This window comes from Peromyscus leucopus, chromosome 20 (assembly GCF_004664715.2).
Source record: "Peromyscus leucopus breed LL Stock chromosome 20, UCI_PerLeu_2.1, whole genome shotgun sequence".
NCBI classification, from domain to species: domain Eukaryota; kingdom Metazoa; phylum Chordata; class Mammalia; order Rodentia; family Cricetidae; genus Peromyscus; species Peromyscus leucopus.
Genome location: NC_051080.1, coordinates 19,321,666 through 19,343,075, shown reverse-complemented (window position 1 = coordinate 19,343,075; position 21,410 = coordinate 19,321,666). Strand labels below are relative to the sequence as shown.

Here is a 21,410-nt window from a genome sequence, read left to right as displayed (position 1 = left end):
CAGGTGGTGTGCAGATATACATTCAGGCAAAACAGTCATACACATAAAATAAAAATAAAGTCCTTTTTAAAAGGTCATTATGTGGGCCGGGCAGTGGTGGCACACGTCTTTAATTCCAGCACTCGGGAGGCAGAGTCAGGCGGATCTCTATGAGTTTGAGGCCAGCGTGGGCTACAGGACAGGCACCAGAGTTACACAGGGAAACCCTGTCTTAAATAAATAAATAAACAAATAAATAAATAAATAAATAAATTATTGTGCCCAAGCTGCTCTCCCTCCTCCCCAAACCTGTCTCCATCCATGTCAACCCCATTCTTGTAACTGCTCTGGACAGAAAATTTGGATTCATCACTAAATTTTCTCTCTCTTACATACACACATGAGAGAGAGAGAGAGAGAGAGAGAGAGAGAGAGAGAGAAGAGAGAGACCCCTGTTGGCCAGTCTTCAAATATCTCTGTGTGTGTGTGTGTGTGTGTGTGTGTGTGTGTGTGTGTGTGTGTATTTATGTATGCATAAAACAAATTTCAGTATGTCTCACCTGTCTGGGTGAGACACCTTGATCTAAGCCAACATCAACCTAATCTCTTCTCTTGTGTATCTATTTCTCTCCATCCACCCACATTTTTTTTTTCTTAAGCCGCCATCACCACAGAGCCAGGGTGAAAATGCCAGGCAGATCTTTCCAACTGAGAGAGGAGCCGGAAGTCCACATGGCCATGCCGCTTCCCTTTCTGCTTCTCCTCTTCACCCACTGCCCTTGTCTCCTTGCCATGCCCTGGTCGTGCCCCCATGGCTGCCTTAGGCATTCTCCACACTCGCCATTTCCTCTGCTTGGCATGCTCTTTCCTCCAGATACAGGCATGGCTGTTACTTTCTCAGGAACTCAGCTTAGCAGTTACCTTATTGGGGGGAGCCCTTTTCCTGGCCCCCACATAGAAAGGCTCCATGGTACCCTTCCTGCCTCCATGGCCCTTTTACCTCATTCGTAGAACCATCATTTGTCATCCTTTCAGCCACTAAGATGCACGTTCTGTGAGGGCAGGGGCTGCTTCATTCACCGTTTCTCCCAGAGCCTTGAACAGTGCCAGGCCCACACAGGTTTGTGGCCTGAGTTGTCTGGGAAGAGTTTCACAGTCTGAGCCCAAACAGCCAGGGCTCTGGTATTGTTACAGCTATCCCTGCTCAGTGTCCTGAGAGCTGAGAGGAAAACCGACCTATTGTTGTTTCTGCTCTTTTGGGGGCTCACCACCCAGCTCCCAAATAAATCACACATGGAGGCTTATACTTAATTATAAATGTCCGGCCTTAGCTTGGCTTGTTTCTTGCCAGCTTTCCTTAACTTAAATGATCCCAGCTACCTTTTGCCTCTGACTTTTCCTATTCTCTTACTTCTGTAAATCTTACTTTTACTCCTTGGCTTGCTGTGTAGCTGGGTGGCTAGGTGGCTTGGTGGCTGGCCCCTGAAGTCCTGTTCCTTCTCTGGCCATTTCTTTTTCCCTCCCAGAGTTCTCCCTCTATATATTCTCTCTGCCTGCCAGCCCTGCCTATCCTTTCTTCTGCTTCACTATTGGCCATTCAGCTCTTTACTAGACCATCAGGTATTTTAGACAGGCACAGTAACACAGCTTCACAGAGTTAAACAAATGCAGCATAAACAAAAGTAACACACCCTAAAATAATATTCTACTATACTGACCCATCAGAGATCAACTGACATGATGCTCGAGGAGCCACCAGGGAACAATTCATCCTGGGCAAACAGGCTCCTGCACAGTGTAACCTAGTTATCTGATCCAGTTAGCTGATAATGGGGAATGCTGGCTCTGGGAAGGGCAACGCAAGTCCAATGGCCAGCACCCCTGTGAGACATGAGGGACAACCAGGCAGGAAAAACCCTGCTGTGGCACCTGAGAGACAGCTTGAGGTCTCAGAGAGCATGCTTAGCCAAGCCTGCTATTGTTGAATGTGCTGACCATCTTAAGTTGGAAAGGCTGCATCGAGAGGCTGGCCACACTCACCTGGAATCACATTCAACCTGGGTTTGGTTGGTAGCCCTTGCAAGTCACATACTACTGCCAAGGGACTCGTCTCTGTAGACTCAAGTTTGCTGGCTGGGGCTGCTGCTCCAGAGAGCTCACACTCTGGAAGGAGGGACGGTTTGTCATTCGTCTGACATGGGATGAGAGATGATGCTGTGGCAGGCACCGTGCTATGCCCCTGACTGTAGCAGTTAAGAGGGCTAGGGTGGAGCTCAGTGGGTGTATTAGTTACTGTTGCTGTGACAAAATGCCATAACCAAGGAATCTTATAACAGGAAAGGTTCACTTGGGCTTATCATTCCAGAAGGATAAGAGCCCATAATGACAGGGAAGCATGACAGTAAGCAGCAGGCATGAATAGGATACTGAGAGCCCACATCTTGAATCACAAGCAGGAAGCAAAAACAACTAACTCAAAACTGGTGCATGGCTTTTGAAACCTCAAAGCCCACCCCTAGTGATATACTTCTTCCAGCAAAGCCACACCTCCAAAACCTACCCATACAGCTCCACCAACTGGGGACAAAGTATTCAAACACCTGAGCCTATGAGGACATTCTCATTCAAACCACCACAGTGGGCAAGTTCTTGCTTATCATGTTCAATGCCCTAGGTTCAAGGCCAACAATTAGGAGGAGGGTAAGAAATGACATGTAGTCTGGAGAGCAGAGGGACAGAAATAAATAGGCAAACACATGGGCAAGACCTAACTCATATAGCCCCATGTAATGGCTGAGAGCAATTTTGATGTTTTTATTAGTAAAGGAAGCTGTCATGGGGAGGAGGAAGCTGTGGTTGATATTTTCTGAATACTGTCATCATCTCTACTTGAACCGGGCAAGACCTTGCCATTCCCTGAGCCTGAACCAGGAAAAGTCTGTCATTCCCATGAGTCTGAGGCATCAGTGTCTTTCCCACGGCCATGAGTCTGTTTTCTAGGAGTCCTGCCTCCACTCAGGGGTGACAAGTTGGCCATCCAAGTGACAGGTCTGGCTGGGTGGTGTGGGGAGCTGACTGGTCACTGAGGCACCAAGCATGTAGGGGAAAGGAGGCTTCCCCAGACTCAGCTGAAACTTGCCAGGCAAGCAAGCCCCAGGGCAGGTGTAGAGCTGACTGAGTTTCATGTCCACTGTGTGCATAAGATGAAGAGTATGGAATCAGGAAAAGAAAGACATTGGTCTCAGGATCTGGGTCCCCTCCCTCCATATGATCTTAGCTCTTTTGCCTCTTCTCCAGGATTCCCTGAGCCTTGCCTGGGGAAGCCACAACTTCACCAAGGTCTAGAGTGTTCTAGGTTCCCAGGATTTGATGGAGCCCAGTCCAGTTGTCTGAGTCATCTGCCTGCAACAACACAAGTTGGGGGTGGAGGGACAGGAGCAGAGCCTGGGCTAGGTTCAGCTTTCTCAGCCTCCTGTGACTTCGGCCAGGTATCTGACCCCGAGTCACTCACCTAAGACATACATCATTGATGAGTAAGTGGATGGGACATGTGAGAAGGTACATACTGGCCATCCCAGGTCACTGTGGCCTCAGGGACTCAGACCCAGTGTCAAATGGGTGTGTAGAGTCATATCCTACACTTCTATCTTCTGTCCTCTTATTGCTCGTGTGCTTGAAAATATGACTTAAATGTCCCAAGACTGGGTTTCCACATTTGTAAAATGAGGTTAATAAACACACTGTCATCCTAATCTTATTCTGAGAATTAAATGACAATTACATAAAAAAACAAAACAAAACAAAACAACAACAACAAAAAAAATGCTTCAGGGATATCCAGGGCTCATGCATGTAGCGTGTCATACCAGTAATTTACATGGAAGGAGCCAAAGTCATTGAGATCAGATTCAACAGGGGGAGGGTAACGTTCCCTAGTAAAGTCCAAACCATGAGCTCTGCATAAATATTTTTCCATCTTTGTCGTAGAAAAGTCACCCCTCCCGGTGACAAGCAGCTGGAACCTTGGGTAAGCAACATCAAATGAGAACACATCTTATGTGATGACTTGTGGCATTGGCCTGTTTCTTTTCTCAGTAAACAAGCCCTGATTAGCCCTGTCTGGAGGGCCCCCCTGAGTGTGAGGCTGGAGGTTGGGGGAAATGCCCAGGCCTCTTCCCATCGGCCTTCCTGGCTGCAAGTTCAGATGACAGCCTTGACTCCCCGGAGCAGCTGGCCTTCTTCCCACCCAGAAACACTGGAAATGGATCTGCTGGAGAGTTAGCCAACGAGCATTTCTTGGAATCGTAAATGTCTGAGGGCTGCTGCAATACTTTAGATTATCTTGTTTTCTTTATCCGTGGAAGCCAAGGTTTTAATGCAGCATCTGTGTGAGTATCTTTTGATAATAAGAACCAAATGTTGTTGGTGGAAATGACTGGAAATTACACCGAGGATCAGAATGTGGGCTTTCAGATTCCCTCTGGAAGGCCTGCTGAGAAACAAACACATAAGACGTCTCTCCTACAAATCACCTAGGGATGTCGCAACCCTGGGGGCTCCTGCTGCCTCCTCTCTCCAGGCATGGGTGGGCTGGGACTGTGTGGCCTCTTGGAGGCTTCTGGCGGGTGGTGGAGATGTCCCACAGCTCCAACCAATTCTCCAGCCTTCTCCTCTGAGTGCCTTCCTTGGCCGCATCTAGAAACTTCTACCTAGACATCCCACAGACCTGTCAAAACCAAACCCATCATTTCCCCCCAACCTGGCTTGCTCTTCTATTACCAGATGCCACGCTGATGGTCCTACAGGAGAAACCTGGACCTCATTCCTGACCCCTCCTCCTGCTCCCCCTACCAGCCGATGGCATGTCTTACTCTGACGTCATTCTCTCTTATCCACACACTTGGCTCCTGTCCCAGCATCCAGTCTCCCCCAGACACCAAAGCCTTGCAGGAGTCTCCTTTGCCAGGCTCCGATAGTGCCTCTTTTTTTCCAAGCCCACCGCCAGCCAAAATGATCTTCTTTTTGGAGGGGGGCGGGGAAACAGATCCTATTCAACCATCACCAAAACTGAAGGTGGGGCTGGGGAGGGAGTTCAACAGGAAAGTGCTGTGAAAGCATGAGGACCCCAGTTTGATCCCCGACACCGACGTAAAAAGCCCAGCACTGGGGTGCACATTTGTAATCCCAGTGCCGGGGAAGCAGAAGCCCCGCTCACTGGCTAACCAGACTGGATGGCTTGGTAAACTGTCCCAGTGAGAAAGCCTCTCTCAAAAAAACGAAGTTAAGTAGATAGCTTAGGCAGTAAAGCAACTGCCGTGCAATCACAAAGAGCTGAATTTGGGTGCTCTGCCTCCACATAGAAAGTCAGGTTACCTCGGTAACCCTAATAACAACAGGGCTGAAACAGGCAGGTCCCTGAAGCTCACTGGCCAGTCAGCTTAGCCAATCAGTGAGTTCTGGCCTCAGTGAGAGAGCCTGTCTCAAGCACAGAGGTGGAGAAGGATAGAGAAAGACGCTGTATATTGACCTCTGGCCTACATACACCCCAGCACTCATATATACTATAGACTAAACAGACACAATAAAAAAACATGTCATGGGGGCTAGAGAGATGGCTCAGAGGTTAAGAGCACTGCTTGTTCTTCCAAAGGTCCTGAGTTCAATTCCCAGCACCCACATGGTGGCTCACAACCATCTGTAGTGAGATCTGGTGCCCTCTTCTGACCTGCAGCGATATGTACAGACAGAACACTGTATACATAACAAATAAATAAATCTTAAAAAAAAAAAAAAAAAATGGCCGGGCGGTGGTGGCGCACGCCTTTAATCCCAGCACTCGGGAGGCAGAGCCAGGTGGATCTCTGTGAGTTCAAGGCCAGCCTGGGCTACCAAGTGAGTTCCAGGAAAAGGCGCAAAGCTACACAGAGAAAGCCTGTCTCGAAAAACCAAAAAAAAAAAAAAAAAAAAATAAAATGTAATGATTACTGAGGAACCACACATGCACCTATATACATACATGATAAAAACAAAGCCCCAAAGCCCGAATTAAGATGTGACTCCATCACTATTCTCAATTTGAACTCCACCTTCAAGGAAAAATTGTAAATGGCATCAATATAAACTTGCATCTCGGATCGGCCAAGGAAGACCTTTCAGAAACTGCCCTTATCGCCTGATGCTCAGGGTACAGGCTGCACCGGTCCCTCCTGCTCGTTCACCATGTTCAGCACAGTGGTACCTATGGGCAGGTGGAGGGACTTAGTACTGTACAGAGCCTGGGGCAGGGGGGATAGCTCTGATGAAGTCCTATCTAGTGGACCTCTGTCCCCGGGTGTGACACACACCACTGCTGTCTTGAAAGCAAAGCAACTGTGGTAACCGGCAAGAGGCCCTCACAGGGTTGGGCCTATTAGCACTTCCTCATGGAAGAAGTGGGGGGAGCGTGATGAGGCTTGCTTAAGATTCCAGCTACTCCCTCTCTCACCCCCCTCCAGCACCCTTGTTTGCACCCCACCTTGATGTTCTAGAACACAAAGGAGGTGGAAGATTGGCGGCAGCGGTGTAGCTTTGGTGAATCGTCATCTGTGTTGGGGTCACCTATGCTGGGGTATGCTTTTTGATGGTGCACCTGCTGTTTGAGTCACCCACAACCCTCACCTGCTGTGGGATGTCTTTCTGTATGCTGTTAATAAGTGTCGCCCCCGTTGGCTAATAAATAAAGCTGTTTGGCCAATGGCAAGGCAGAATAAGGTTAGGTGGTGCATTCAAACTGAAGAGGAGATGAAGAAGGGTGGAGTTGGAAGAGATGCCAGCCCACTCACCGCCCGAGGAGCAACAAGATGCCCACAGACTGGTAACGTCACGGCCATGTGGCAGCATATAGATTAATAGAAATGGGTTGGGTTAAGTTATAAGAGCTAGCTAGCAAGAAGCCTGACCCATAGGCCATACAGTTTGTAAATAATATATGCCTCTGTGTGTTTACTTGGGGCCAAGTAGCTGCAGGATGTGGGTGGGAGAGATTTGTCCCTGACTACAGGGCCGGGCAGGACCAGAGAAACTTCTGGCTACATTTGGTGCCCCACATTGGGTGCCACTTGTTAAGATCAATCCATGTGAATCTATTTAATGGGTAACAGAGATTTATTAAGATATAAATTGGGCTGGAGAAGATGGCTCAGTGGTTAAGAGTACCAGCTGCTCTTCCAGAGGAGCTGGGTTAGAGTCTCAGCACCCACATGGCAGCTCACCACTGTCTGTAACTCCAGTTCCAGGGGACCAGACACCCATGGCAAAACATCAATGCACATAAAATAAAGTTAAATAAAAACATTTTTAAAAAAGATACAAATTGAGGGAAAGTAATGATTACCAGAAAGCAATTGCCTTGCACAGTAGTAACGTCAGATATCAGCACCCGATCTGCCGTGTGTGCATTTGTGAGGCCGCCTGCTCCTTTCCATCATGCCGAGTCACCGAGCAAGGCCCCACTCCCGAACTGAAGAAATGTATGGACAAGAAGTTATCATTGAAGTTAAATGGTGGCCGACACGGATAAGGAATACCACGGGGCTTTGATGTCTTTATGAATCTTGTTATTGATGAGTGTGTAGAGATGGCAGCTAGTGGGCAATAGAATAGCATTGGAATGGTGGTCACAGGAGGAAACAGCATCATCATATTACAAGTCTTGGAAAGAGTCTAAACAATGGCTGTTCAGCAGAGGAGTCCACACCCCCTCCCCAAAGTACTGTTTGTCTGGGGTGTAGAATTGGCTCATGTACATTTTCATATGAAACTTTTTGATAAATAAACATTTGTGATGCTCAAAAAAAAAAAGATATAAATTGAGGAAATACACTCACAAATACAGAACGGAGTAGACAGCTGAAGACGTCCTCTGATCTGACCGGGAACCAATCCACCTGGCAGTTCAATCAGACCAGGAAGTAGGCAGCAGGGAGAAGGGGTTCATGAACCTTCTCTCTTACCTTTTAAGAGGTCACATACAACAGCAGGAAGCACCACCTCCTTCAGGCCCTATAGCTCAAGGTCATGGGCGGAGCAAATACTACTATACTCACCCAGGCTCCGTAACTCAGCTCCAATAAACAAACTGGTTTGGATGTAATTGTTTCTTTTGTCTGCTGGTGTCCTATCTGGGGTGAATAGATGTTCTATTAGTCTCTTTCAGTCCCCCCCCCCAATGAAGCATCCTGCCATGAGGGACTCGGGCCTGCCAAGTCAGAAATGATTGGAAGGAAAGTTGGCAAAGGAGGGTCCTAAGAGGGTCAGAGGGTACCAGAGAAGATACTGAAGTCCAGGGCAGACCAAAGGCTTGGTCAGTCCCTGGGGTCTGGCAAAGCATTAGTGGATGGCAACGGACGATTTCTGAGAGAAAAAGCTAAAGGTGGCACCTGCTCTCTGACTTCCCTTTCACATTCCACTGCCTTTAACAAGGACTTCGCCGTGGAGACTCTACATGGAGGCCCACATAGGCCCGCATTCCCTCACCTGGAGTCAGCTGCTTGGCCCTGGGCCAGCATCTCCATGGTGTAGGTAGGCCTGCCTGCCTGCTGCCGCCTCTGGAGCTTCTAATTAATAACAGATTTGAGTGCATTTGTTTGCTTTGCTTTTAGAAGGCAGCCATGAACTAAACATGCACTAGGTGAAGGAAGTAGCCCCTTTCCCTCAGACTTTCTTCCCTGCCAGGCTGCCCCGACATGCCCAAAGCGACAAGCCCAGAAGAACTCAGTGTGGGGTTCTATGAGCTTCCCAGAGCCTCCACCAGAGAGGAAACCACAATCCGTTCTGTGAGCGCTTCTCTGTCTTTCGCTCAGACTCCTCCGCATTCTGCGGAACACCACTCGAGAGTGCCACCCTCAGATGGCTCCTTGCTTCGGATGAGAACTCCAAGCCCTTAGCAACCAAGTCAGCCGGGCAGTGAGGCCCGGAACTCAGACATCGCACTCCTGAAAGCACGCTTGGCCGTCTTGCGCCACCCTGTTGCGGAGCAAGCTCCAGCCGTTCGTTCATCATCCACATTCTCTGACTCTCTCCACATAAGGCCGTGGACAACTGAGATGCAGGTTCTAAGGGAACCATGCACACATAGCTTTGAACAAAGTACTCAATAGAGCTTTGCCCGCGGTGCGCATGGGTGCTTTGCTTAGTCACACACCAATCAACACCTCACCCCACCAAACTCTCCCTCCCTAGTGTGAGCCCCTCTTTTGGATTGTGACATTGAAAGCCCCTGGGCAGCCTTTATCCATTCACTGAACATCCATAAACCCATCTTTCTGAGTGGAAGTCACCGCACATTCCCACATTTCCGAATTCACCATCCATCACCCTGTGGTTTTTCTGGGGCTGGCAGGCCTGGCTCTGCACACAGCAGGGTCACAGAACTAGCAGTGGGGTGGCCTCGGCACAGAGGAGGCATCCTAAGAGGGGGGTCCACGGCCAGCCACCCCAGCCACAGCACAGCCTCTTCCGTGGGGCGCCGAGTAATTGGTTCTGTATGGTGTTTGTTATGGCTTATGTCAAAAAATCAGAAAAGAAGCCTCTGGGGGAGGAAGCCTTTTGTCGGACGCCACATGGCTGGGCCCCTGCTGTGGCTCTGCTAACCTGGTCCCAATTAGGGGTTTGTGGGGCTCGGGCTGCGAGCTTGTTTTTGAAGCTCTTTGACTGAATTTTGCCTCCTCAGAGCCCCGCTTCCTTTTCAAAATGCAGACTTGCAAAAGCCTTGGAGGTGCGGCTGAGCAGGGATCCTACAGTCGGGCAGTGTTGGAATACTGTTCGTTCTTGCCTCTCTGCCCCAGGCAGTGCCCAGAGCCAGGTTGTGGGGCTGATACTCAAGCAGATGGATGCTTCCAACTGATGCTAGTCACCTTGATTCATGAGGGAGCTGGATGGAAACTTGGGGAGAGATGCTGTTTTCTTCCAAGCCTTGGGCACCATTTTGCCATCTACAAAAATACCCTTTGCTATATTTAGGCCCCTACTCACAGGCCCTGCTCTCGAGAATGTTTCTCAGGCTGTTTTTATCATTTAATATTTTTTTCCTGCCACCTGGAGAAATCATCAAGCATTTGAGCCCCCCAAATTCACTCTTCCTGCAGCTCGCTAATTAAAACAAACCGCTGGCCAAATTACAACCTTCAAACGGAATTCGGGCGTCAGTGGAAAGTGCTGGCGTGTGTTTTTCCCACCCCCATGACTCCTCGCTAGTGTTTATGAGGCACCTGCCCTGTGCCAGGCCCTGCTCTGTGCTATACACAGGTTTGCTCACTTCAGGCTCTTGTCCCCTGTGGGAACCATGAGTCACCATCACACCAGGTTAAAGACAGACAAAGAAGGCCCACCAGGGAAGTACAGCCATTGGTTCCCCATCCCCAGAGCCTCAGGGAGAATGATGCAAGGCTTTGCTTGACTGTCCTGGGACTGATTTGTGTGGTGTGACACTCTTCCTGGAAAGGCTTGAAGAAACATTTACTTACCCCAGATAGGGAACTGAGGTCAGACCACCGTGTGGATAACACCAAAGTCCATCTTGGTCAATCAGTGAGTTTTATTAGGGTTACTTACAGGAGTATGGGTGAGAGGTTACTTATGGAAACAGAAATGACTCAAGGGTAGCTATATCAAAAAAGCCCTCTTCCTAAAGCTGGAAACCTAGAGCTCACTGCACTACCTGCAGGAGGCTCAACATATTGGAGAGTGTCCTTTCCAGGTAGTTAAGCTAGTCTCAGCCTCTTCCAGATAGCTCAGATGGTCACTGCTCCTTCCAAGCATTTTGGCTTGTCTGCTCCAGGCAGCTCAGAACATCTGAGAGCTCCCCTCAGCCATTTTTACTACCCATATAAGCATAGGGCAGGAGAGGCCTAGTGAATCTGTTCAGTTTCAGGGACTTCCTGTAGCCTTTGAGTTGTTTACTTCCTGTCTTAAGGAGCCTATCCTCTACAGGATGGAGTGTTTCGCCTCCCCCCAGAAAATCCTGTGTCTTAAGTAGCTTCCTCATAGGAAGGACAGTTTCCCTCCCCTTTAACATCCTGTGCCTTAACCAGCTTTCCCAAGGATAAAATATTTTCCTCTTAGAACATCCTGTGCATTAGTGAACTTCCCTCCAAGACGGAACATTTTGTCTCAGAGGGAATTGCTGCACAACATGACACTAAGACTCTCTTGAAGGAGACCCCTGCAAAGCAGGGGCTCCCTCCTGGACCCCGATTAGGCACAAACCACACACAAACACCTGTTTTCTCAGAGAGACCCTTTTTTAAGCAGGGAAGAAAAGTTAAAGTGGCTGCTTTCTGACTCAGGCAGAAAAACAGCAGCAATTGGCCTTGCAGGTGTAATTTTTAAGAAAAGGGGAAGGTCTGTGTTAGAATGGGCTGTGGTGTGGCGGTAAAAGAGAAAGGGGACAAGGGACAAGGGGACAGGGACAATGGAAAAGGACCAGGGGTGTTTGTCCTGGAGGGACAAAGGACTGCCTTGTAGAGAGGAGACAGATGTGGCCCATAGGCAAATGGCAGTTTATAAAGGTAAAATGGGAAACCCTGTGTGAGGATGAGGTGCTTAATTTTAATTGGACATGTTAATTAGGTGAACCAAAGGGGGCTTTTGATTGCTGGACTTTAATACTTTGATAGCTGGACCTTGGTGGTCAGCCTTAGGAGGAGGAAGTGGCCAAATAAGGAAATAAACCTGGGGGCTAGCTTTAGGAATGTAGCAAGGCCCAGGGAATTGGGGAGAAGGGCAAGCGCCACCAGGGCCGCATGATCGAGTGGGCTAGTGTCCTCTCATCCCTCCTATATGGCACTCAGGGCTGGAAGAGGCAGGTTAGGGACAGTGACTTCTGAGGGTACAGATTTTATTTGCACATGGAATCCCATAGGCATCTGGAAGTGCGCTCTGAGGAAGGGCTCTGCCCCAGGAGGGGTGGATGAGAGCCCCTCTCCTAGTATAGGGGTTCCCCAACCTCAGTCCTGCTCTCAGAGTCTGTTCTTCGCCTCTAGCCCCCTCCTCAATGAGGGTGACATTGACATTCTGTTTACTGCTCCTGGGGCTCTAGCACTACAGATGTGAAACAGAGAAGTTCCGTTAAACCAGCCCTGCCTCAAAGATTAGCTCTCTCTGATGGGTGTGGTCCTTGGCTCAGACACCTGGTCTAGTCAGCTCACAGACTCATCATCATCCATGCTGCTATTTGGGCTTAGGCTTAGCTTCCTGACTGTGTGGTTTCCGACCTCCTTCTGGGAAGGCCAGTCCCAACAGTAAGGGCTGCATCCTCCTGAAACTGTCCTTCCCTGCTGGTCCAGGAAACTGAGAACAGCTGTGACCTTCAGCAGTGACACAGGCCAATGCAGCACATGGGGTTATCAGCTCCATCTGACGGAGAAACAAAGGCTGCCACGTTTTGTTTGTTTGGTTTGCAAAGGGGTTTCTTGTAGCCCAAGGTTGACCTCAAACAAGAGGATGACCTTGAGCTTCTGATCCCCCCTGCCTCCGCCTGCCGAGTGCTAGGATTACAGGTATGCACCTCCATACCCAGTTTTGGTGATGCTGGAGATCATATTATTTTCAGGGTTTCGAGCATGGTAGACAAACACCCAACCAACTGAGCTACACCCCTAGCCCCTGAAGCATTTGTGAAGATATCTGAGAACCTTGGGGCCAGATGCCTCCAAGGAACCAGCCTGACTTCATCATTCTCCCAAACCCTATGGGACCCATCCCTCCCCCACCCTTCTCCCCACCCCTACCATGTCTAACCTCAGGTGTGGACAATGGCTTTACAGCCCCGTCAGTAATGGTCCTGCCTGCTAGTCCAGCCTTAGCCCCTCTAGAACCAACTACACCCAAGAGAACCTTTGCATGAACCTGGGTTCCTTTCCCATCAGTGCACCTGGCAAACTCCCCTTCCTCCTCTCTCCATCTGTCTGGGAGCATCGCTGTTTCAAGGCTCTGCCCCAACAGTGACTCCTTTCTTCCTGCTTCTGGGTTCTCCCATGCCTACTATATGCACCTCTCATGGGACACCTCTGACTGTCCTTTGTCCACTTTTGGTGGTTGACAGTAGGACCCGAGAGGAAAGGTGGTGTGCTGGATAGTTTTATGTCAGCGACACAAGCTAAAGTCATTTGAGAGGAGGAGCCCCAATTTAAAAAATGCCTCCATAAGATCTAACTATAGGGAAGCCAGTATGTTTTTTTTTTTTTTTTAATGATTGATGGGAGAAAGGCACAGCCCACCCTGGGTGGTGGCACCCCTGGGTTGGTGGTCCTGGGATCTATAAGAAAACAGACTGAGCAAACCAGGGGAAGCAAGTTAGTAAGCAGCACCCCTCCATGGCCTCTGCATCAGCTCCTGTCTCTAGGTCTATCTCTCTCAAACTCTGCCCTGTTTGAGTTCCTGTCCTGACTTCCTTTGAGGATGAACAGAGATAAGGAAGTCTCTGTGTCTTCAAATCCCTCCCAGGCTTGCCCACACTGACTAGTCAGTTTGCAGAGGATCCAATCCTCCAGCCCAAACTGAGCCACCCTCCTTTTAGACCTCTGCCCTCCTCTGGTACCCAGACCACCCCAGCTAATCTTCTCACTGAGAATTTAAACCTTCAACTTAGAATCTTAGTGTCTGTCTACCCCTGATGATGGCAAAATTCTGCACGGTTTCCTCTGGTGTGCTCTTTCCTCACTGTTCTGTGCCCTGACTTTGCTGGTATCCTGTACATGGGCAAAAACATGGTGGGATTTGGGCCAAGTGTCCCTCAAAGGGACTGGTTCTTAAGGCTTAATGTCCAGATAGTGGAGCCAAGCATAGCAGGGTGGTTTATCATGAAGGATCTGACTTCAACAATCGGTTCATCCATCAAGGATGAATAATTGGCCAGACTACAGCAGGCTAGCGGAGACCAGAGAAGGTGGGGCCTGACTGGAAGAAGCGGGAAACTGGTGGTGTCTTTGAAGGGTATTGTAGCATGAATCTTAAAAGTTCTTATTAATAAAAACAAACCTGGAGCTGGGTATTGGGGTGAATGCTGGAAGATCAGAGAAGCAGGACAAGCCACAGCTACCTCACCTTGCCAATTCCTCAGCTGATCCTGTTTCCTCAGACTGGAAGTCTCTGAGTCCTCATCCAGAATGAATCTCAGCTGAACTGCTGCTAAAAGCCTAAAGCCTTAACCAGCTCTAGTTCCTGGTCCTCACGCCTTTATATACCTTTCCGCTTTCTGCCATCACTTCCTGGGATTAAAGGCTCTTGTTACCATGCCTGGCTGCTTCCAGTGTGGCCTTAAACTCACAGAGAACCAGACAGATTTCTGTCTCTGGAATGCTAGGATTAAAGGTGTGTGTGCCACCATTTTCTGGCCTCCGTATCTAGTGGCTGTTCTGTTCTCTGACCCCAGATAAGTTTATTAGGGTGCACAATATTTTGGGGAACACAATATCACCACAGGATATGTCTTTTTGCTGGCCTCTTCTGTGTTTATCTAATTACTCATTGCTGTGAGGCAAGCATCCTCCCCCACCACAAGTTCCCACTGCCATGATATTTTATCTTGTCTCGGGCCCACAGAAATGGATCCAGCTGGACTACATTGAGCCCTCTGAAACACTGAACAAAGTCAATCTTTTCTCCTTTTAATTTTTTTTTAAAAAAAGATTTACTTATTTCACTTTTTTGTGTATGGCTATTTTGCCTGCTTGTATGTCTGTGCACTGTGTGTGCAGTGCCCTCAGAGGCCAGGAGAGGGCATCGGATCCCTTTGCACTGGGGTTACAGGTAGTTGTAAGGGGCCATGTGGATGCTGGGAGGCTAGGAAGAGAACCCAGGTCCTCTGCAGGAGCAACAAGTGTTCCTTAATAACCAAGCCATCTCTCCACTCCTCCTTCTAACTTTTGTCACCGTGATAAAAGGCTGGTGACCACAAGGCATGATGACACACGTGTGTTGCAGAGGCACAATCCCTCACTCCTCGTTCCCAAAAACCTTGAGGCTATGAGACTTTTTATTTTGTTCTGCTATTTTTCAAGACGGGGTTTCTCTGTGTCCTGGAACTCACCTTGTCGACCAGGCTGGCCTCAAACTGAGAGATCCCCCTGCCGCTGTCTCCCGAGTGCTGGGATTAAAGGCGTGTGCCACCATATGACAACCTCGAGGCTATGAAGCACCTAGGAACCATATGTACTATGAAGTGAGCACAAACCCTCAGTGCCCAGTTCCTGGGGGGGGTGGGGGGATACTCAGGCTCTGTTGGTCTGGGTTGAGGGGTTTCCAAGGTTCGAGGATCCTAAGCACAGAGCCCCCAAGTACCTCACTCTGCCTTGTGTGTAAGAAGAGATATTACCTGGATTTCATGGCCAGTTTCTCATTATCGTTCATGGTGCCATCTTGGGCCCTAGTATCCTGGTTATGTAGTAATCTCTGTCGAGGCAGGATCTGCGTTCAGACCCCTGAAGTCATAAAAGGATAATCCCTTGTGTCTGTGCTGCTGTGTGCTGAGTTTACAGGCCCTGAAGCAATCTTAGCTGGCCGCTCTGCCTGTTGGGTGGTCAGTCAGCCTTTCAAGTGAAGGAGGGGTTGCATGGGTAGAAAGATGGGAACACACTAGAAAGCTCTTCAGGTCATCTAGGTCATGAATGGCCAGTGATGGAACCCAGAGAAGAAGGAAAGTCCCAAGTGTCTTGCTTTGTTCTAGCAGCTGGCCAGCTGTTGGTATCAGTCACAGCAGTTAGCTGGCTTTGATGTGAGGACACATGTAAGAATTTGCAATGGCTGCTATAATAACACACCACAGTCCAGGGGCTTAGACTTCAGAAATGAGTTTTCTTGCTGGGGGGGGTGGGGAAGCCCCAAGTCAATGTGTGAAGGAGTAGATGAAGTCCTAGTGAATGTGTGTTGTTGACATGAGCACAGCCATTCCTGAACACCAATGCTTCAGACCCATGTGAATGGCAAAGCCTTCCCCCAGTTAAACTCAGGGGGTTGCCATTGCCTTCTCCTGGTCCAAGTGTTTATGAATGATTGACATGTGTGCAAAAACTATCCAACACAGCTTCCTCCTGGGGATGTTGCAGCCTGAGACTGTTTCCCTATGGGGACCTCCTACATAGTCTAGCTAACCCTGCCTCCTTACTCAGTTGAATGCAACAAACCTGCCTCCTCTGTTGAGATTTATAAAATAAATGGGCTGGGCTTCTGGGATGCAGTTGGTGCCTGCCATCAGAGCGAGCATAGCCCACCCAATCCTAGCTCTTCTGTAGAAGTGTCTGTCTGTCTGTTTTTTCTTATTGCTCGTTGCCCAGTCAAATTTCCAGGACCAAGCAGTGTAGGACGAGGTATCTTGCATTTCTAGAAAACAGAAAAGTCGAGATGTTTCCAGGGCTGGTTTCTTCTGAGTCCCTTCTCCTTGGCTGTTTACAGACATCCATCTTCTCCCTGTGTACTTGTACGGTTATTCCTTTGTGCGTTTCTATATTTCCATCTCCTTGTTAGGACAGCATCATGTTGGATTAGGACACGTCATAATGACCTCATTCAACCTTAGTGCTTTACTGACTCCAAGTGTGTCAGGTGCTGAGATCCTGGGTTTTAGGACATTAGTGTATGAATTTGGGGATGGGGGTCATGATGCAGCCATTATGGTACATATCCAGTTTAAAATAGGCTGAGTTCTAAGAAACAGACAAGCATCCAAGAGGCAATGGTGGGGTGTTTTTCTGAATTTGGAGGACAGCTTGCCTGGCGACGTGAATTCGGGTGTAAAGAGTGACAAGGATCAAGGAATAGCTGTATCAGTCCTGAGAGGGGAGGGAGAAGGGCACAAGACCCGCCGGAAAAAGTGCAGATGGAGCTGTGGCCAGAGAATCAGAAGACCCATGGATAGGTAGAGTCCTAGACAGCCCCAAGCAAGGAATTACTTTAAGGCAGTAATTTTCAACTATGGGTCGCGATCCCCTTGACAATCCTTTATCTCCAAAATCATTTACAATGTGATCCATAACAGCAGCAAGATTACAGTTAGGAAGCAGCAATGAAAATAATTTACTGGTTGGGGATCACCACAACAGGAGGGACTGTATTAAAGGGTCAGAGCATTAAAATTGAGAACCACCGCTTTAAGGAGAGTGGCCACCATGGATCCAGTCTCTCCACATTATGCCACACGCACACATGCTGTAGCTCTGGGGCCTCTTCATACCTGGTTCTCACTCAGTTCTCTGTTTTCTGCAAGATGTGACATAGTGAAGAGCAGCAGCTGAGTTTCATCATCCCAGGACTGTGGTTTGGAAAGAGAATACAAATTAAAATACAAAATATTGTATCCCCCTAGCGGGGATGGTTCTTTTTATGTTTGTGAAATCAGCCCGCTGCCCGGGTGGGACAAATCAGTATGTCTTTTAATCTTGATCTCAAGATGCTCATGTCTCCCCCAGGAGATTCTGAAGTTAAACGGCACATCCAAATGTACATTCTGCTTGGAAGGTTAAAAGAAAGCAGGGAGATCCACCCAGCCTGTGCTTACTGTAGCCTTGTTTGGTCTCTCGGCATCCATTGGTTGGAGGGAATGATGCCTTCCAGATGCTTCCAATCTTCTCCAGCCAGGAGTCTGGCTGGCCAACTGGGCCCCCACCCTCGGTCTGGCTGCCCACAGCCAGATGGACTTTCCCAGCCCAGCTTCTCACACGCCCACCGCAGCTGGGCCTGTGGTCTTGCCTCATGTCGTAGACAGGCGCAGTTCCTGTCATAGACAGGGCCAAGCAGGCTTCCCTGCAGACCCCTCAGTTCTAGGGTTTGCCTTGTTGGGCCTCATTGGTTTACCAGGCCTCAGCATGAGAGGAATCCTTTTCACTTGGAAAGGCTTTGGTGACCCTGAGCCACCCTCTCAGGCCTCTCTCTGCAGCTCCTCTTCTCTCTCCTTCTTCTGCTGGTGTTGTGAGTATCCTGATGCCCGAATGGGTCTGCTCCTGGGGACAGGGCCTCCAAACTGTTGCGCTACACCTGTGACTACTCCATTCTTGGCATTTGCTATATACTGATGTGCATGGATAAATATCAACTTTTGCCTTTCCTTCCTTCCTTCCTTCCGTTCTTCCTTCGTTCCTTCCTTCCTTCCTTCCTTCTGTTCTTCCTTCGTTCCTTCCTTCTTTCTGTCTTTTTTATTTTTGTTTTTGTTTTTCAAGACAGGGTTTTTCTGTGTAGCCCTGGCTGTCCTGGATCTTGCTCTGTAGCCCAGGCTGGCCTGAAACTCACAGAGCTCCGCCTGCCTCTGCCTCCCGAGTGCTGGGATTAAAGGTGTGTGCCACCACCGCCTGCTTGTAAATTCTTTCTTATATTTTCATGTTTCAATAAATTAGACCCCAATATTAGGAGTCATTTTTAACTTTTTTCATGTGCACATGTGGATACATGTTTGAATGCACGTGGGTGCGCTTGTGTGTGGATGTATGTGCATTTACACAAATGCCAGTGCCCATGCATGTGCACAGGGAAGCCTGAAGTTGATGTTTTCCCTGATTGTTTTTCATTTTATTTATTGAGGCAAGTTCTTTCACTGGACCACAGCTCACTCACCAATTTTGCTAGTTTAACTAGCCCCTTGCCCCAGGGACACCCTGCCTCTTCACACCCCAGGATTGCATGTGGTCAATACATCGGCCTAATGAACTCCAGTCCTTATGTTTATGTGGCAAGCGCTTTATCCAATGAGCTATTTCTATATTCCTCTTTTTAATTTTGTATTTTGAAAAATAAAAATTAAAAATTCACAGAAAGGGGGTTGGGGATTTAGCTCAGTGGTAGAGTGCTTGCCTAGCAAGCGCAAGGCCCTGGGTTCAGTTCTCAGTTCTGAAAAAAAAAAAAAATCACAGAAAGTTGTGGAAAACAACACAGAGAGAAGTCTGTTTCTGGGCAGATAGACAGATGTCCTCTCCCTATTCCACCCACCAAATGCAACTGAAAACCCTAGACACAGGGAGACTGACCAAGACAGGTGGGGGCCGACGAGTGACTTCTGGGTCTAAGGAGCGCCGGAGGCTGCCATCCAGAACCAGGAGCAGACACAGACTAAACTCAGGCCAACAGAGCTAGGCCACTGCAGGCTACCAAGACAGAGTAAGTGGTGTGCTTCTGCTGAGCACAACAGTCGGGGTGTGACTACCACACACACACACACACACACACACACACACACACACACGCCAGACCCTGTGAAGTGGCCAACCTTCCTGCCAGCTGGTATTGCGGGGCAGAGAGCAAGACCTCCATTCCTGCCAGGGGGACAGGTTCCTTGCCATGGTGTCAGGAGAGACTGCTCTCACCCAGAATATCAAGGCACCTTTCTCGTTCCTGCTAGGAGTCAAGATTCTCATCATGTCTTCCGGTGGCGGAGCCGACCCTCCACCAGCTCCGCGGCTGCAGGCAGGTATCGGTGGAAGCTGGGAGAGAGCTGGGACTGTCACTTGCACTCAGCAGTGACAAGGAGCAGACCTCTCCCAGCCCAGGTTATCAAGGAAGGCTGAGTAGGAAAGCTGGCCTTCTCCCTCCACCGTGGTCATGGGGCAGCGTCCCCTCCCCCTGCCAGAGCTGAACAAGAAAAAGCCAGCTGCAGCAGGGCACTTAAATAAGATCCAGAGTCTCAGCTGAAATACGAGACTGTTCAGGTTTCAACGGAAAAATCACTCATCAGCACGCCAACTGCCAGAGAGATCGCAATCGGAGTGAAAAATGACAAGGAGTGGATACAACCATGGGGTAGCAGGCATGTCAGATTATCAGGCCAAGATCTTGAGGCTGTAATGATAAAAATGTTTCCGTAGGCAATTAGTCCGGAAGACAAGAAAAAAGAAAAATAGAGGCTCAACAAATAATCATAAAAGGAAATATATAAACAGAGACATAGAAAAATAGAAATTGTCCAGTAAGAACAATAGAAGAAAGACCAGAAGAAAATCCCAGCAGAACCCTGGGGGAGAGTTGTTAGCGGATTCTGTAATAAGAAAGGGGGATAGAGACGAAATAATTGAAAACTCCCCAAATTAGGGGAATGCACAAATCTCTGAGAAGCTCAGTGAACCTCCAAACTGAAGTCACCAAGACAACGCCAGGCCAAACTGTCCCAAACTGTAAACAAAGGGAGATACAGTGTGCTGCTTCCTGTGGGGTCAGTACTTACCGCACAGTCCTCCTCCTAACTGTGGGGTCAGAAGGCAGGCTCTTGACATTCTAGAAGACTGAGAGAAAAAAGTTAGCATGTATCCCAGTGAAAATGTGTGTTAAGAGCAAAAGGACAGAGTGGGAAGGACGGCCCAGTGGTTAAGAGCACACACTGCTCTCGAAGGACCAGGATTCCATTCCTGGCACCCATATCTGACAGTTCAAGATAAGCAGTAACTCCAGCTCCAAGTAATCTGACACTTCTGGCCTTCATGGGCTCCTGTACGTACGTATGTATGTGCGTGCGTGCACACACGCGCGCGCGTGTGCGCGCACACACACACACACACTCACTCACTCACACTCACACACATGCACTCACACACATTCTCACACATGCACACACACACTCACACACAACTACAAATAAAAAATAAAATAAAAAGGTTACTGAGATATGAGTGGTAAACAATAAGCTCTTTTGAAAAAGAAAGGAAAGAGCTGGAGAGATGGCTCTGTGGTTAAGAGCACTGCTCTTTCCAGAGGACCCAAGTTCAATTCCCAGCCCCCATATGGTGGCTCACAACTGTCTGTCAACTCAGTTCCAGGGAATCCAACAGCTTTTCTTTGTTGTTTTTTGTTTTTCAAGGCAGGGTTTCTCTGTGTAGCTTTGCGCCTTTCCTGGAACTCGCTTTGTAGACCAGGCTGGCCTCGAACTCACAGAGATCCACCTGCCTCTGCCTCCCGAGTGCTGGGATTACAGGCGTGCGCCACCACCGCCCGGCCCAACAGCTTTTCTTACTCCCTTAGGCTCCTCTATGCACATGGTACACAGAGGTTCACTCAGGTGCGTGCGAACGCTGATGCACACACAACCACACACACACAATTAAGTAAATTAATATTAAAAGAAATAATAAAAAGATAGAAAAAAAGGAAAGGAGCCTGTTGTGGTGACACACATCTGTAATCCCAGCACTTGGGATACAGAGGCAGGCAGATCTCTGTGAGTTCAAGGCCAGCCTGGTCTACAGAGTGAGTTCCAGGACAGTCAAGGCTACATGGTGAGACCCTGTCTCAAAAGAAGAAGAAGGAGAAGGAGGAGAAGAGAAGAAGAAGAAGGAGAAGAGAAGGAGAAGGAAAAGAAGAAGAAGAAGAAGAAGAAGAAGAAGAAGAAGAAGAAGAAGAAGAAGAAGAAGAAAGGAGGAGGAAAAGGAGAGAAAGAAATAAAGAAGAAAGGAAAGAAAGAGAAAAGAAATGATAAAATAAGA

At 48.6% G+C, this 21,410-nt stretch overlaps 1 pseudogene; it reads left to right on the top strand.

The window, feature by feature from the left end:
• Window positions 1–7,489: 7,489 nt before the first annotated feature.
• On the top strand, window positions 7,490–7,684 carry LOC114699179 (annotated as a pseudogene).
• Window positions 7,685–21,410: the final 13,726 nt, after the last annotated feature.